General features: G+C 39.1%; 1 non-coding gene across 1 annotated transcript; it reads left to right on the top strand.

Annotated features, from left to right (window-relative positions):
* The first annotated feature begins 1,201 nt into the window (after positions 1–1,201).
* On the top strand, positions 1,202–1,308 carry LOC131241596 (small nucleolar RNA R71). Its single transcript, XR_009169157.1, has one exon. It is a non-coding gene; the product is annotated as a small nucleolar RNA R71 (small nucleolar RNA).
* The last annotated feature ends 17,085 nt before the right edge of the window (positions 1,309–18,393 follow it).

The following is an 18,393-nucleotide window of genomic DNA, read 5'->3' as shown; positions in this document are numbered from 1 at the left end:
AAGTGCGTGATCAATTCGATGGTTCCCGATTACACATGATATGGTTGGGCTACCGGGATCCTTGAATTTCTGTGGCACGTCTTGCTTCAGGATGGCACTCACTTTCTCAGTCAAGAAGATTTTCTTTTGAATAATTTTCCGTCTTTTAGTCGTGCATAAGTCTTTCAGGAATTTAGCATATGAAGGTATCTGTTTAACGACATCAAGTAGAGGAATGTTGACTTTCACCTGTTTCAACACCTCTAGGATATCCTGAGAGTTAGAGAGAGGTTTTGGTGAAACCAACCGTTGAGGGAATGGAGCAACTGGCTTCTCTAGAAGTTCCGGTTCTACTTTTTGTGGGGCATCACTGGATCCATCATTGTTGTCCTCTTCTGGTTCTTGAGGCTTTTCGGGCCTAACCGGAAGAGTTTTATCAATGATCTTCCCACTCCTAAGAGTGGTGATGGATTTAGCATGCCCCATCTGATTTGAAGAGCTGGGATCATTATTCTCGTACTGCGGTTTAGGATTGGGGAGAGGTTGTGCAGGAAGCATCCCCTTTTCTATAACCGTCATACGAGAATCTATCTTTTGCATAAAATCTGTAATTCCCCGCATTGCCTGAGCCAGCTCTTGTATGGGATTTTGAACCAGTTCCTCTTGAGGTTTCACTTGAGTTGGATTTTGATTGAAGAAACCTGGAGGAGTCGCCGTTTGTCCATTCCTCCAACTAAAATTTGGATGATTTTTCCAGCCAGGATTGTATGTGTTGGAGTTGGGTCCAGTAAAAGGTCTTTGATAATTATTTACAGCATTGGCTTGTTCATTCAACACTCCTCGAAAGGCAGGTATTGTAGGACAGTTTTCAGTTGTGTGAATGTTGCAATCACAGATGCCGCAAACAACTTCATTGACCTTATCCTTCTTTCCTTCCATGGCCTCAACTTTCCTTATGAGCGTAGTCACTTTACACTTGAGATCATCCTCTTCTTTCAAGAGATATAATCCACCTTTCTCCTTTAATTGAGTCGGCCTAGACGTGGTGTTCGCCAGTGGGTAATAGTCCCATGATTGTGTTTTTTCAGCGAGACTATCGAGGTAATCCCATACCTCGTCAACATCTTTGTTGATGAACTCTCCATTACACATTGTCTCGACCATTTGGCGCATGGAAGATGTCAGTCCATTATAGAAAAAATTTGTAATGCGCCACGTTTCAAATCCGTGTTGTGGGCATGAACTGACCAAATCTTTGAACCTTTCCCAACATTGGAAGAATGTTTCATCTTCCTTTTGGGCAAAGTTCATGATCGTTTTTCTGAGGGTAATCGTTTTATGATGTGGGAAGAATTTTTTTATGAATTCCCTCTGCATGTCGTTCCATGTGCCAATGGATCTAGGACGCAGTGAATGTAACCACGTCTTAGCTTTCTCTTTTAAGGAAAAAGGAAAGAGTTTCAGCCTAATTGTATCCTCAGATACATTAGGAAAACATAATGTAGCTATAATCTCATCGAACTCTTTCAAATGTAAATATGGACTTTCTGATTCAAGTCCATGGAATTTGGGAAGGAGTTGGATAACTCCTGGCTTGATGTCCATTTGTCCTGTGTTTTCAGGAAAAATCATGCATGAGGGCATACTCACTCTCGCCGATTGTAGATAATCTCGTAAAGTACGAGGCGGGGGTGCCTGTTGCACCTCATTCTCATCTTGGTTATCCTCCACCCTAGGTGGAAGTAGAGGAGGTTGGTCTTCAGCCATAACTTCACTTAACTCAGGGGATTTCGAGTGGTGTCTAGTCCTGCGATGGATAGTCAACCCCTCAACCAATCCTCCTTCAGTCAAGAGACGTCGAGTGTTGTCACGGGCCCACTTGGGCATGAAAACACTCGCAGCCCTCAATTAAAGACTTAACCCTAAGAAAGGAAAAGAAAAGCTAGAAAGAAAAGAGAGTTGGAAATAAATTACCAAATTGAAGCCCCTAAGTTAAGGACCTGCAAAATAAAACAAAATAAGTCAGTTTCTAAAAAGAGAAGAACGATCCTTTAAAAGAAAAATAACAGTAATTTAATTTCTAAAAGAAGGTATTCTTAAAAGAAAGTGAAAGTTTCTAAAGTAAATTGGGGAAGATCTAAACTAGAAAGTAAATTATTAAAGGAGAACTAAAAAAAAAAAAAGAAAGTAGGGAAGGAGCTTACCGAATTAGGAATTTCTATCTTAAAGGCCTACAAAATAGGAAGGTTAGTTTCTAAACAAAAATTCTAAAGATAAATTAGGAAACAAATTAGATTCTAAGATTAGAAAGTTAATTAAGAAATAACCTAGTTTCTAAGACTAAACTATTTCCTACAGATGAGAGGATACTAGAATTAGAAAATTTCTAAGATTTAAACCTTAATTCTAAAAACATAAAAAGTAGAGAATTTAGGAAAGAATTACCAATTTAGGAGTTTATGTCAGGATCCTACAAAACAGGAAACAGGTTAAGTTCTAAACATAGAATAAAATAAAATAAAATAAAATAAAAACTTTTATCCTAAAGTAAATCTTAATCCTAACCTAATTCTAAAACTAATTAATCCCAGAAAACGTAACCGTCAGTCCCCGGCAACGGCGCCAAAAACTTGTTCACTCCCCAAGTATAGGGTTGTGATGTAGTAATAAACTCGGTAAGACCGAGGTCGAATCCACAGGGACTGAAACTTGTACGTGTCCTGAAACTAGGTAGAAATAGAACTAGACTAAGATGCTATCTAAATCAAATAGAATTTAAGAAATAATTGTGGAAGAATTATCTAAAACTTTAAGGAATTCAGAGGAAAGGAACTAGGGATTCAGAGGATCCACTTGTAGAGATCAGGGAGATCTTATGCCTGCATCAAGGATTATGGAATTCAACTGAACTTACTTGATTTGATTTTCAAGAGATGAAAGGTATATGAATTAGAATGGATTCCATCACCAAACCATGCCCAGGAGACAAAGTAAACAATAGAATTAAACTAATTACCAACCAATCAACAATGTATGAAGATCAGGAAGATACTGTCATCCTACCATGCCCATGAGACGATGGTGAACAACAGGGCCTCCTGACGTCATAAACATCAAAAGAGAAAAGAAATATTCAAAGCCATTGCAAACCCATTGTAATTTCAGTCACAACATACCATTAAAGACTAAGAAAAATATTCATTTAATAATTAAACCACAATCAAGTTTAATTCATGAATTAAAGGCACACAGTAAAATCTCCCATCTCGCTACAGGCTTCACCTCTTAGCCCTAGCTAAGAGGTTTAGCCAAGAATAAACATCATCTTAAAATAAAAAAGCAGTAATCCGAAATAAACAAATTCAAATAAAATAATACTCTCTCTCTTCCTCTGTCTGCTCCACCGTCCCTTCGAAATTTTTAATAATCCTCCCAGCTTTTTTATTCTCCTTTATAGAAAACCCCTCTGGTAGTCTTGAGTCCCAAAAGGAATAGGTTGGGAAGCTTGTTTACGCACCTGCAGAGATTGCGCAGCTCCAGAGATTTCGCAGCTGCCAAGATTACGCAGCTAGCTGTCTTGCGTAACCGGAACGGCTGGAATCCCGTTGGCTTGGTTTGTGCACAACGGTGTATTTCCAAAAAAAGGGGAACGTCCCTACGGACGGTTCTGAATGACCTAACAGATGGATGTTGTGGATTGTTTGGACATCCACTCATAGTGGCCCACAACCCCTCTAAACCGATGTTGTCCTTTAATCTCGTAACGCAGGGGCTCTCCTTTGGCTGAGAACTGTGAGTTCGTACGTGCACCCCAACCTTTGATACTTTCATGATTTTAATCTTCGGCAAACCATTTTCATGATGGACGGTTCAGATTAGCCACATGATCATCGCCGAACACACACCACAACTCGCAAAAAATCGGCCAGCGTCCGGCGCTAAAACAGGGCCTGCGAAAGGCTTTCGCTGTGACATGGTGGGGCTCACTGTCTATTTCAAATGAGAGATCCAAGCCGTCCATTGAATTCCTCTCGAAATTTCAGTTGGGAAGGGATGGTTTTGGATCAGATTCGGCGTGACCCACGAAAGAAATCAGCTGCAATAGTTGTAGGGCAGTCCATTTGTGACCATTGAAACCAACAAGTGTGCATGCATGAGTGCATAAAGTCAACATGGGTTTGGCTAAATCGAGCCCCTCTGCATGATGGACGGCTCGGATTGAGCATTTGGACCATGATGATGGCCCACTGAGATCATCTCTGTTTCATGACAGAAACGGAGTTCACGTAAACAGAGTTCACGTCCCTGTGTTGCCATGCACTCTTAGTGCAAAAAGTGTAGTATATACACTGTATAATGATTATGAGAAATCCACACCATTCATCTTGTTCTCCATTTCATTTGAACCGTGGGGACCAAAGTTAAAGCGTATCTGGACAGCGGGTGCCAAATCAGGGTTTTATGGATTGATCTGTTAGTTCAGCCACTTTCACGAGGATCCAATGGCTGAAATTTGACGTGTACGGTTAGTTTATGGTCCTCAGGCCACGTATGAAGTTTCGAACTGATCAGATGGTGGGAACCCTATGATCTTGCATTCTGGACACTTTTCAGGCCACCTGAGCTTCAATTCCTTGATTTTCTTGGGTCCCTGATGTGTAATTCTGTTGATCTTGGGTCTCTGGAGTCCGTCCCACGCTTTGGTGTCATCAGAGCGTTAAGTCCATGCTTTAAGCACCCATTTCGGTCCAGGCTCGTACATACACTCTGCATTATAAACACGATTAATTAGGCCATTAAGCAGTATCATGCGTGTAAATCTATGCAATAAATGGGTCTGATATGCAATATTTGACCCTCAACACTCTCATTTAGGGATTTGGGGATTCTAGGGCTTACAGATTTGAATGTCGACCCCGAATTGGGGTTTTTTCTGATTTTACAAATTAGGGATTTTAGAATTTTGCACATGTAGGGCATTTGGAGAAATGGAAACCACATTTTCAGGAAATTTACAAAAACAAACGAAGTCCTTAATTTATATTTCAACAAATCCAAATAGGCCCTAAGTTTCAGTGGCATACAGTGATGACCCATCACTCCAGAGACACATTTCCACTTTGTCCAATTGCTTTTGATTCAGTTGGAAACATCCTAATTTAATGATGATGATTACATTGAACTGTGATATGTCAATGTGAGTGATAATGGACAGATCTTTGATAAATGTATGATCTTTATATTGTGTTATTAGTGTATGGCTGTCTATGGATGTTCATATTTTCTACATCTCATCTTATAAGATTTGCAGGTGAAGAAGACACTCCCATCAAGCTCTTCATGCATTTGAATCTCCTTGTAAGCATTCTTCTTTCATTTTTTTTTCCAAGGCTTTTAAATATGAGCTTAAAGACGAGCATCAAGTGAGATTTTCATAGGGAACATTACATTGAACATCCATCCTAAGTATCTTTCTACTTTCATTACAACCAGACATTTATTTCATATATTATAATTAAATATTTGAATATCATTTAATACAATTTTTACAATTTATTTTTGTATTGCATCTCCATTTTAGGCAAGAACACTAAAAATCTTGGCATTTAGGGTTAATGAAGGTCCTGTTCCAGCTTGACAAAAAAGTTACTAGACACAAATATCTATCCAAGGTGCCCAACCTGACCCAATCGAGTTTAGGTGGTTTGTATAAGCTAATCCTTTTTAGTCTAATATCTTAACATTGTAATGATTGTGCCCACTTGGCTGGGCGGCAATGAACCGTGGTTGGTCCTACCTTGGCCATGGTTCCCTAAACCATGGGCTTGTCCGTAATGGAACTAAAATTCCTTTGGTATTGGCCCTAGCCTTATACGCAATAAGTATAAGAAAAAGTATCAAAGATCAAAGTTTTGAAATAGTTTAAATTGAAAAAATAAAATTAAAATCAATGTATCTCCTCCATCCACATACATCTTACACCTGCACATCATATGTTTGATTGAATTCCTTAAGGAATGTTTAGCACATCATTTTTTTTTGTCTGCATTACGTACTTTTTATATACCTAACGTATTTACAAGTTATAATTGACGCTGCTGTTAAACATCAATCTGTTGTTCACATGTTGCCTGGCTATTCACTTGGTCCTTATTACGTGGATATATTATGGAGAAAGACATCTAATAGATGTTTAACTTCATGGAGTGATGAAGTCTCATGGTTATGTTTGTGTTTTGTGTCCACATTGCCCATTCATGTCAAAATACGCCCTCTTTTGTTGGAGGTAAGCTACTAGCAGGTATGGGGCTTCTTCGATTTAGATTAGTGGATTCTTTGTTATTCTTTTTCATGGTCTTGTTACATATTTTTCCCTCTGGTATTGATCTATGTTGTGTTGTGTTAAGTCAAATGCATGCTAAGTATCGATTATTTCCTTATAGAACATCATTGAATTCAAGTTTAATTCGATTTTGATCTGGTTGCCTGACCTGTATTGTCTCTTGTGAATGCATGTTGTGTTTGAGCTTTGACTGGTGAACTTTCATGTTCTAAATAAAATGGTATTCTTGTATTTTTGGTGAACTGACCCATTTCACTGAGGAGTTTCAGTCCCAGCCAAAACCTGTCCTGTTTTAGTGATGAGTTCTGATCTCAACCAATCCGACAGTCTGGTCCATTCCAGGTAAGTGAACACCGGTCATTGCTGAGGCTCATCAAACAACTTGCTTCTGTCAACCCAATTGCCAACGGGAGTGTCAGGACTGCACAGGACATTGGTTTTGGGGTATGCTGAATTCTTCTAAATGCCTTTTCAGTTCATTCCATTTCACACACTTACCACCCACTGTCTAAGAAAATCACTCTTACTCTTGTTTTTAGCACGATATAACTTTATGCTTAGCATCTCCAAACTTTAGTGCCAGGTTGATTTTGTCCAAGAGGTTTATATGGTGCCTAGCTTGTTGTTTGGTTTTTGGTTTAGAAACTTGACACTTACACATGCTTCATATTAGTCGAAGCTCGAATTGTTTTAATTTTTAAATCTTGTTAATTTTGAAAAGCTTCTCCATATTTATCTTTTTCATTTGAATGCATTTCAAATTGTGTTGGATGGTATCAAGGTTTTATTGATGTTAAGTTTTACCTACTTGTCTCCTCTTTTATTCAACTATGGAATGTGTGTTTTTTTTGTGTGTGTGTGTGTGGCTTCTTTTGCAAGAATAATGCTTGATTTATATTTGATTCCAGGCAGATCTCCTTTTGTCATATGGCTATGAAGATGACTTAAAAGCCCTTATCCCACATGTCCCTCGACGCTACCAATGCCTTCTCATGTCTGCTACTTCAAGGTATGGTATCTCAATTCTTTGTGTACTTGATTTGAAAGCTCATTCCTTTTCATTCATCACTTACTGCTACCAGATTTTAAAGTTCATATCTATCTTCTTGTACTACTTTAAAAAAAGTGCTTGAAATACTTTAATGGCTGTCAATGTCAATAGCCTTAAATGGTCATGTAGAAGAAATCAATTATACTTATTTACATGTGCGTCGGAGTTATCCGGATGAGCAGGGGTCCCTAGAAGGTGGGAACCGCTATTATGACCGTAATGAAGTTGTCCATTTCCTATGGACAATATTGGAGGGGCCTGGCCATTTGGACAGGCTGTGTTTATGTATTTGCTTGAAATTAATGGAGCAGACCTGGATGTGCGTCGGAGCTATTCGGATGAGCGGGGGTCCTTGGAAGGAGGGAACCGCTGTTATGACCATGATGAAGCTGTCCATTTTTTATGAACAGCATTGGAAGGGCCTGACCATTTGTGCCGGATGACCATGTTTATATCTGTATTTGCAGGGACCATACCCTTAACCTAAACCAAAACCTATATCCTAAATCCTAAAGCCGAACACATTCTCAAATCCTATAACCTATAACCTAAACCTAAAACCTATAACCTAAACCAAAACCTATAACCTAAACCAAAAGCTATAGCCTAAACCCGAACCCATTCTCAAATCCAAAAACCTATAACCTAAACCTAAACCTTAACCTAAACCGTTAACCTATAACCTAAACCTAAACCAAAACCAAAACCTATAACCTAAACCCGAACCCATTATCAAATCCCAAAACCTATAACCAAAACCAAAACCAAAACCTATAACCTAAACCCGAACCCATTCTCAAATCCCTAAACCTTAACCTATAACTTAACCTAAACCTATACTTATAACCTAAAACTATTCCCAAATCCCAAAATCTATAACCTAAACCTAACCTTTTCCTAAACCTATAAGCTAAACTCAATTCCCTAAAGTTAAACCTACACATAATCCTAAGTTCAACTCCCTAATCTAAACCTAAACATAAACTTGAAAACCCAAACTTAAACCCAATCCCGAACCTGAACCTAATTTCCTAAACCTAAACCATAATCCATTCTCAAATCCAAAAACCTATAACCTAAACCTAAACCAAAACCAAAACTTATAACCTAAACCCGAACCCATTCTCAAATCCCAAAACCTATAACCTAAACCCGAACCCATTCTCAAATCCCAAAACCTTTAACCTAAACCTAAACCTAAACCTAAACCTTAACCTAAACCTATAACCTATAACCTAAATCAAAACCTAAACCTATAACCTATAACCTAAATCAAAACATATAACTAAAACCAAAACCAAAACCTATATCCTAAACCCGAACCCATTCTCAAATCCTATAACCTAAACCTAAACCTAAACCTAAACCTAAAACCTATAACCTAAACCAAAACCTATAACTTAAACCAAAGTCAAACCCGAATCCATTCCCAAATCCAAAAACCTATAACCTAAACCTAAACCTTGACCTAAACCGTTAACCTATAACCTAAATAAAAACCTATAACCTAAACCAAAACCAAAACCTATACCCTAAACCCGAACCCATTATCAAATCCCAAAACCTATAACCTAAACCAAAACCAAAACCTATATCCTAAACTCGAACCCATTCTCAAATCCTATAACCTAAACCTAAACCTAAACCTAAACCTAAAACCTATAACCTAAACCAAAACCTACAACCTAAACCAAAGCTAAAACCTATAGCCTAAACCCGAATCCATTCTCAAATTCAAAAACCTATAACCTAAACCTAAACCTTAACCTAAACCGTTAACCTATAACCTAAATAAAAACCTATAACCTAAATAAAAACCTAAAACCTAAACCAAAACCAAAACCTATAACCTAAACCCGAACCTATTATCAAATCCTAAAACCTATAACCTAAACCAAAACCAAAACCTATATCCTAAACTCGAACCCATTCTCAAATCCTATAACCTAAACCTAAACCTAAACCTAAATCTAAAACCTATAACCTAAACCAAAACCTATAACCTAAACCAAAGCCAAAACCATAGCCTAAACCCGAATCCATTCTCAAATCCAAAAACCTATAACCTAAACCTAAACCTTAACCTAAACCGTTAACCTATAACTTAAATCAAAACCTATAACCTAAACCAAAACCAAAACCTATAACCTAAACACGAACCCATTATCAAATCCCAAAACCTATAACCTAAACCAAAACCAAAACCTATAACCTAAACCCAAACCCATTCTCAAGTCCCAAAACCCAAACCTAAGCCTAAACCTAAACCTAAACCTATAACCTAAACTCAAATCCCTAAATCTAAACCTAAACCTAATCCTATAACCTAAACTCAAATCCCTAAACCTTAACTTATAACCTAACCTAAACCTATACTTATAACCTAAAACTATTTTCAAATCCCAAAACCTATAACCTAAACCTAACCTTTCTCTAAACCTATAACCTAAACTCAATTCCCCAAAACCTAAACCTAGACCTAAACCTAAACCTATAACCTAAACTCAAATCCCTAAACCTTAACCTATAACCTAACCTAAATCCATACTTATAACGTAAAACTATTCCCAAATCCCAAAACCTATAACCTAAACCTAACCTTTCCCTAAACCTATAATCTAAACTCAATTCCCTAAAGCTAAACCTACACCTAATCCTAATCTCAACTTCCTAACCTAAACCTAAACATAAATTTGAAAACTCAAACTTTAACCCAATCTCGAACCTGAACCCGATTTCCTAAACCTAAACCATAACCCATTCTCAAATCCAAAAACCTATAATCTAAACCTAAACCAAAACCAAAACTTATAACCTAAACCCGAACCCATTCTCAAATCCCAAAACCTATAACCTAAATCATAACCTAAACCCGAACCCATTCTCAAATCCCAAAACCTTTAACCTAAACCTAAACCTTAACCAAAACCTATAACCTATAACCTAAATCAAAACCAAAACCTAAACCTAAAACCTAAACCTATAACCTATAACCTAAATAAAAACCTATTACTTTTCCCTAAACCTTAACCTAAACCTATAACCTATAACCTAAATCAAAACCAAAACCAAAACCTAAAACCTAAACCTATAACCTATAACCTAAATCAAAACATATAACCAAAACCAAAACCAAAACCAAAACCAACATCCTAAACCCGAACACATTCTCAAATCCTATAACTTATAACCTAAACCTAACCTTTCCCCAAACCTATAACCTAAACTCAATTCCCTAAACCTAAACCATAGACCTAAACCTAAACCTATAGCCTAAACTCAAATCCCTAAACCTTAACCTATAACCTAACCTAAACCTATACTTATAACCTAAAACTATTCCCAAATCCCAAAACCTATAACCTAAACCTAACCTTTCCCTAAACCTATAACCTAAACTCAATTCCCTAAACCTAAACCTATAGCCTAAACTCAAATCCCTAAACCTTAACTTATAACCTAACCTAAAACTATACTTATAACCTAAAACTATTCCCAAATCCCAAAACCTATAACCTAAACCTAACCTTTCCCTAAACCTATAACTTAAACTCAATTCCCTAAAGCTAAACCTACACCTAATCCTAATCTCAACTCCCTAACCTAAACCTAAACCTAAACTTGAAAACCCAAACTTAAATCCAATCTCGAACTTGAACCCGATTTCCTAAACCTAAACCATAACCCATTCTCAAATCCAAAAACCTATAACCTAAACCTAAACCAAAACCAAAACTTATAACCTAAACCCGAACCCATTCTCAAATACCAAAACCTATAACCTAAACCAAAACCAAAACCAATAACCTAAACTCGAAACCATTCTCAAATCCCAAAACCTATAACCTAAACCTAAACCTTAACCTAAACCATTAACCTATAACCTAAATCAAAACTTATAACCTAAACCAAAACCAAAACCTATAACTTATAACCCAAACCCGAACCCATTATCAAATCTCAAAACTTATAACCTAAACCGAAACCAAAACCTATAACCTATACCCGAACCCATTCTCAAATCCCAAAACCCAAACCTAAACCTAAACCTAAACCTAAAACCGAAACCTAAACCTATAACCTAAACTTAAATCCCTAAACCTAGACCTAAACCAAAACCTATAGCCTAAACTCAAATCCCTAAACCTCAACCTATAACCTTACCTATACTTATACTTATAACCTAAAACTATTCCCAAATCCCAAAACCTAAAACCTAAACCTAACCTTTCCCTAAACCTATAACTTAAACTCAATTCCCTAAACCTAAACCTATAGCCTAAACTCAAATCCCTAAACCTTAACCTATAACCTAACCTAAACCTATACTTATAACTTAAAACTATTCCCAAATCCCAAAACCTATAACCTAAACCTAACCTTTCCCTAAACCTATAACCTAAACTCAATTCCCTAAAGTTAAACCTACACCTAATCCTAATCTCAACTCCCTAACCTAAACCTAAACCTAAACTTGAAAACCCAAACTTAAACCCAATCCCGAACCTGAACCCAATTTCCTAAACCTAAACCATAACCCATTCTCAAATCCAAAAACTTATAACCTAAACCAAAACCAAAACCAAAACTTATAACCTAAACCCGAACCCATTCTCAAATCCCAAAACCTATAACTTAAACCAAAACCAAAACCTATAACCTAAACCCGAACCCATTCTCAAATCCCAAAACCTATAACTTAAACCAAAACCAAAACCTATAACCTAAACCCGAACCCATTCTCAAATCCCAAAACATATAACCTAAACCTAAACCTTAACCTAAACCTATAACCTATCACCTAAACCAAAACCTATAACCTAAACCAAAACCAAAACCTATAACCTAAGCCCGAACCCATTCTCAAATCCCAAAACCTATAACCTACACCTAAACCTATAACCTAAATCAAAACCTATAACCTAAACTAAAACCAAAACCTATAACCTAAACCAAAACCTATAACCTAAACCAAAACCAAAACCGATAACCTAAACTTGAACTCATTTTCAAATCCCAAAACCTATAACCTAAACCTAAACCTTAACATATACCTATAACCTATAACCTAAATCAAAACATATAACCTAAATCAAAACCAAAACCTATAACCTAAACCTGAACCCATTCTCAAATCCAAAAACCTATAACCTAAACCAAAACCTATAACCTAAACCAAAACCAAAACCTATAACTTAAACCCGAACCTATTCTCAAATCCCAAAGCCTATAACCTAAACCTAAATCGTAATCTAATCCTATAACCTAAACTCAAATCCCTAAACCTTAACTTATAACCTAACCTAAACCTATACTTATAACCTAAAACTATTCCCAAATCCCAAAACCTATTACCTAAACTCAATTCCCTAAACTTAAACCTACACCTAATCCTAATCTCAACTCCCTAACCTAAACCTAAACCTAAACTTGAAAACCCAAACTTAAAACCAATCCCGAACCTGAACCCGATTTCTTTAACCTAAACCATAACCCATTCTTAATTCCCTAAAGCTATAACCTATAACCTAAACTTAAACCTAAACCTAAACCTAACCTAAACTTATAACCTTTCCCTAAACCTTTAACTTAAACCTAAACTTATAACCTAAATGTATTCTCAAATCCTTAAACCTAAACCTATACCTAATCCTAATCTCAACTCCTTAAACCTAAACCTAAACTTGAAAACCCAAACCTAAACTCGATCCCGAACCCGAACCCGATTTCCTAAACCTAAACCTTAACCTATAATCAAGTTCTCAAAAGCTATAACCTATAACCTAAACCTAAACCTAAACCTATAACCTAAACCTAAACCTAAACCTTAACCTAAACCTAAACCAAAACCTATAACCTAAACCTTAACCTATAACCTAAACTTAATTATAACCTATAGCCCAACCTTAACCTAAACCTATAACCTAAACCTAAACCAAAACCTATAATCATATGGTGAGACCATTTCTTTTGTGTCAATTTCATTCCTCTTTGAGTTTTTTTTTTAATTCATTAAGAAAAAAAAAGTGGTTATACGTGATGCACTTCTTCCACTGTCTTTCTTTTTCCCAATGGGCATTCTAATTTATGAATGACATGACTGTTTGTAGGATGATGGAATATACGAAGCTGTTGAAATTTCAGGGTGAAGTCGAGCACATTTCTCTAATAAAGCCAAAGATTTGTATTTTCAGCATTATTGTAATTGTAACTGTATGATTGTAATTGTAATTGATTGAATGAAGGATTGTAATTGAATGAATGAATGATGTAATTGATTGAATGAAGGATTGTAATTGAATGAATGAATAATTGTAATTGAATGAATGAATGTTGTACAGGTGTTAATTGAATGAATAAAGGATTTAATTTTTCAGTGTACAATATAGCTACGGATATTGACCATAGCCACTAATCAGATAGGTGTAGCCTTTTCAAATTTGGCATATTGCTACGGACTTTCAGCTACAAATAATATCCGTAGCTGTTTGAGGTTTTCGCTACAGATATAATTGTTACGGATTATATCTGTAGCTGTTTAACCTATAGCTACGAATTAAATCCGTAGCCATAGGTTCCAGACCTATTGTTACGGCACCTACGACGACGGTCGTGTTACGGACTAGCTACGGACTAAAACTGTAGCCATAGGTCTATGACTACGGATTTTATTCGTAGCCTTTGCCCCTTTTTTTGGTAGTGTGTACTTAACGACCGCGCCGTCGCTGCGGTTCCGATGCCGCGTCTCGCGCGCCGAGGCGATACCTAGGCCAGGAGATGTGGGTCCTCGTTCAGTTCGAGGAAAATACCGTGCATTGCAAAACCCAAGAGAATCTCTACAACATGTTACCTCAATCAATCAATCAATCCCATTAAGGGTCAAGTACATGTCAAGTACACCATCACCTCACACCCATCCCCAAGCAACCCCAAAAGTCAAAAAGTTCTTACACCCATCACTCCATCACCCATCTCTCTCTCTATAACCCTCTCTCTCTCATTTCTCATGCTCATTCCCAAGCAAGAAAAAAATCACTCGTCCAAGCTTCGCAGACCTCCATGAGAGAGCTTTGTGTGTGGCCCACTTCCTACCCTCTCATCTCCCATCTCAACCATCAAAACTCCATCATCTTCCTTTAAAATCGAAGCTAAGAAGCAAAGGAAGCCAAGGGAGCAAGAAGAAGTGGATGGTGGGTGATCATGGACCCACATCCTTGTTTTTCTATGATTTAAGGGTCCACTTATTGTAGGACCCACTTGATGTATGTATTATTCAAGGGAGGGCCCAATAGTGGTGGGGTCCCTCCCCTACACATTCCTTCCTCTCTTTCTCTCCTTTCTCTCTCTCTCTCTATGATTATGGCCCACCATGAGGTATATATTTTATCCATGCCATTCACCTTCATGGGACCCACCCGATGGATGAGTTGGATCTACACCGTCCAGCCCGTTACCGGGCCCGGACGGAAGGAAAAACACAATTATTAGATTGATCCAGTCAGGTGGGCCACGTCCATGTGGGACCCACTATGATCCCTGTGTTGTATCCACACTGGCCAGCGTCCTGGGATGTTGGACGTGTGCTTACAGTGAAGTGTGGACTGACAGTGGGTGGGGTTAATAGTGAAGTGTGGGCTGACAGTGGGGTCCATGGGACCCATCCACGTCATCCATCCATCTAGACGGACCACACCATCGTGCGTGTGGTGTATCCAAGTGGGACCCACCCCACGTGTGGACCCACCATGTGAATATGCATGAAGTCTACATCGTCCAGAACATCCAGGGGTCCGGACGGTGACTCTTTATAATTTATATTATATTATAATATGATATATTATATTATAATATATTCTATTATATATATATATATATATATATGTAAGGTGGGCCACGTGTGTGGGACCCACCACTGATGTATGTTTATACCCACGCCGTCCAGTGATCTGGACGGGTGGAGTCCACGTGATGTATGGGTCTTAATCCACACCGTCCGTCCCTTTGAATGGGTCCCACCATGATGTGGATTTCATCCTGGCTGTGCATCTGTTTTGCAGCTGCCATAGCAGCTGCTGTTAGCGTCAGCAGGTGGGTTGGATGTAAGGCCCATATCCTAGTCCATACTATTCCGTCAACTCCCGCGATCCTTTTTGTCGAATTTCGGCAACCTGCGACCTATAATCAATGTTTGCGCACGACCCTAAGTCGTATCCCATAGATTTGAGTAAGCTTAATCCGAGACTTATACCATAGCGATTGCACCGTCGTCGCGGTTCCAATGCCGCGTCTTAGATACCGATCCGATACCCTGGCCAGGAGATGTGGGCCCGTGTTCAGTTCGAGGAAAGCACCACGTGTTTGTAATCCCAAGAGAATCTCTACAATATGTCCCATCAATCAATCAATTAATCAATCACCTCATGTCAAGTACAAGCAACCCCAAAGTCAACTCTCTCTCACCCTCTCTCTTACACACCCATACATGTCAAGTACAACTTCCCATCACTCTATCACTCACATCCATCACCCATCTCTCTCTCTCTCTCCTTACAACCACCCTCTTTCTCTCTCTTTCTCTTTACATTTTCAAAGCAACCAGGCAAAGAAAAAAAAATGGATGTCGAAGCTATTCCATGAGAGAAAAGTGAGATGTTGTGTGTGGCCCACTTCCTCTTCCAAGATCTATCATCCTAGCCCTTCATCTCTCATCACCTTCCATTAAAGTGAGACACAAGGAGCTCGGCATTCCATCGGACCAAGAAGATCAAACGGTGGGTGCTTTATAGGCTAGATTTTCATGTTTTGATAGTGGGCCAAGTGAGGCCTACCGATTGATGGTATGGATCTCACTTTGGACCCTAGGTGTGGTCGATGGCCCACCTTGATTTTCATAATCATTCCATGATGGGGCCAATCTCCATGGACCCCATCATGATGTTTACTTTCTAGTATGAAGGAGGTCATTTAGACCTTCCATTTTGGTGGAGAAGGAATCTCCACCGTTGAATCTTGATTTGGTGGGCCCACATGTATGGGGACCCACTTGATGTATGATTGATTGCAAGGGAGGGCTCATAGTGGTGGAGCCCTCCATCATCATGTGTCCCTCTCTCTTTCTCTCTCTCCATCTCTTTTTCATTTGTTTTTGTGAGTGATGATGTGGCCGTGTGGCCCACTTGGATGTACCCCACCTTAATATATGTCTTATCCATACCATCAAGCCATTTGATGGCCCACTTGAGCAGCGCCCACCTCAAATGTGCATTGTGCCCGAGCCATTTAATGTCCAGGACGTGAAATGAAAACTAAAAATATTAGCTTGGTTCAACAAGCTTTGGAGAGGGCCACTTGTGTAGGCCCCACCTTGATGTATAAACCCAATCCATGCCATCCATTCCATTTCTCAACCCATTTTAGACGTTGAGCCGAAGTATGAGGCCAATCCGATTATCTGGTGGGCCATAGCATAGCAAGCAATATTTTCTACCATTGAAATCCACTTTAAATTTTCTACACACCAAAACATACCGCATATTGGGCTTGATGGGTCTGTCTTGAGCCCTGGAATCCAACGGCTGGGTCGGATTCCCCTGATGCGGACCCCACCTATGAAAAACCCCAAAATATACTATTTTTCTAAAAAAAATATCATGTGTAGCTGCAGGTGCTGCTGCTGTTGTCAGCAGCATCTTGCGTTGCTGCGCTGAGGTCGTTTGCGAGCAGGGATGGCTGGTCCCAGCCGTGGGCCCCACAGTGATGTGTGTCGATATCCACACCGTGCATTTTGATGGGGCCCTTATGGCAGTGGGGCCCCCTAAAAATCAGCCTTCTATGGAACTCAAGTAACCCACATCATAGGGAACAGTGGGATTGAATGGTTGCCATTGAAACCATGTTTGGGTTCACAGAAGTTTTGGATCATTGTGAAATTTGTTTTTTCTATTCATCTGCGTCTGTATAACCTTACCAATGGATTGGATGGAAAATCAATGTTATCGTGGGCCCACGTGGGACCCACCTGTTGATTGGAAGTGGATCGGTTGGCGTACCTCACACCAACAGGCGGCTGGTTTGAATGACGTCAGCAAGTTCTGGTGGGCCACACCTCGTTGTACGTGGTGTATTTGCACCGTCTAGCAGTTCTGGACGGTGGGCCACACCTTAATGTATTTATTATATCGGCATCGTCCATCCCTGGACGTGGGTCCCACCTTGATTGCATTCACACTGTTCATCATAGATAGACGCACCCTGATGTATGAGGTCTGCCTTGATGAGTGTGTTGTATTCACATCATCTGTCCATTTTAATGGACGTATGGCCCACCTTGATGTATGTAATTTGTATGCACACTGTCCATTTGCCCCTGGACGGTGAGGCCCCCTATTGTGTATGTGTTTTATACAAGCCATCCATCAGCGTGTGGGGTGCACCATGATGAATGTATTTCAGGCATGTTGTCCATCTGCAGGACCCACCTTACACATGTGTCCCAGCACCGTATAAAAGGGATTAGATGGTGGGCCCTGACATGATGTAGGTGTTTTTATCAACGTCATTCATTGGTGGGCCCTATCGTAATGTATGTGTTTTACCTGCACCGTTCATCTGGATGTGGGGATCCACCCCATGTATGTGTAGTATACCCAGTCCGTCCATCCCTGGACGGTACTATTTGGGCCCACCTTTGATTAATGTATTGTACATCCACCCCGTGTGATGAGGCCCACCTTGATGCAATGCTGTGGAGTCTACCTTGGATGTATGTATTATATCTGAACTGTATGTCCACATCATGGGTCTCACGGGAGACTCCATGATGTATGCGTTTCATCCATGCTGACTGTCCATTTGTTGGAGTGAGGCCCACTCTGAGGATGTGTTGTATTCACACTGCCCATCACGTGATTGACGTGATCCACCATGATAAATGTATTGTATATCCGCACTATCTAGCCCACTGGAGGGTGGGATTCACGCAGATGTATGTATTTTATATCTATACTGTCTACCCGTTTTG

Source organism: Magnolia sinica, chromosome 3, assembly GCF_029962835.1.
Source record: "Magnolia sinica isolate HGM2019 chromosome 3, MsV1, whole genome shotgun sequence".
NCBI lineage: Eukaryota > Viridiplantae > Streptophyta > Magnoliopsida > Magnoliales > Magnoliaceae > Magnolia > Magnolia sinica.
Note: the sequence above shows the minus strand (reverse complement) of the source record. Positions and strands in the feature narration are given on the sequence as shown.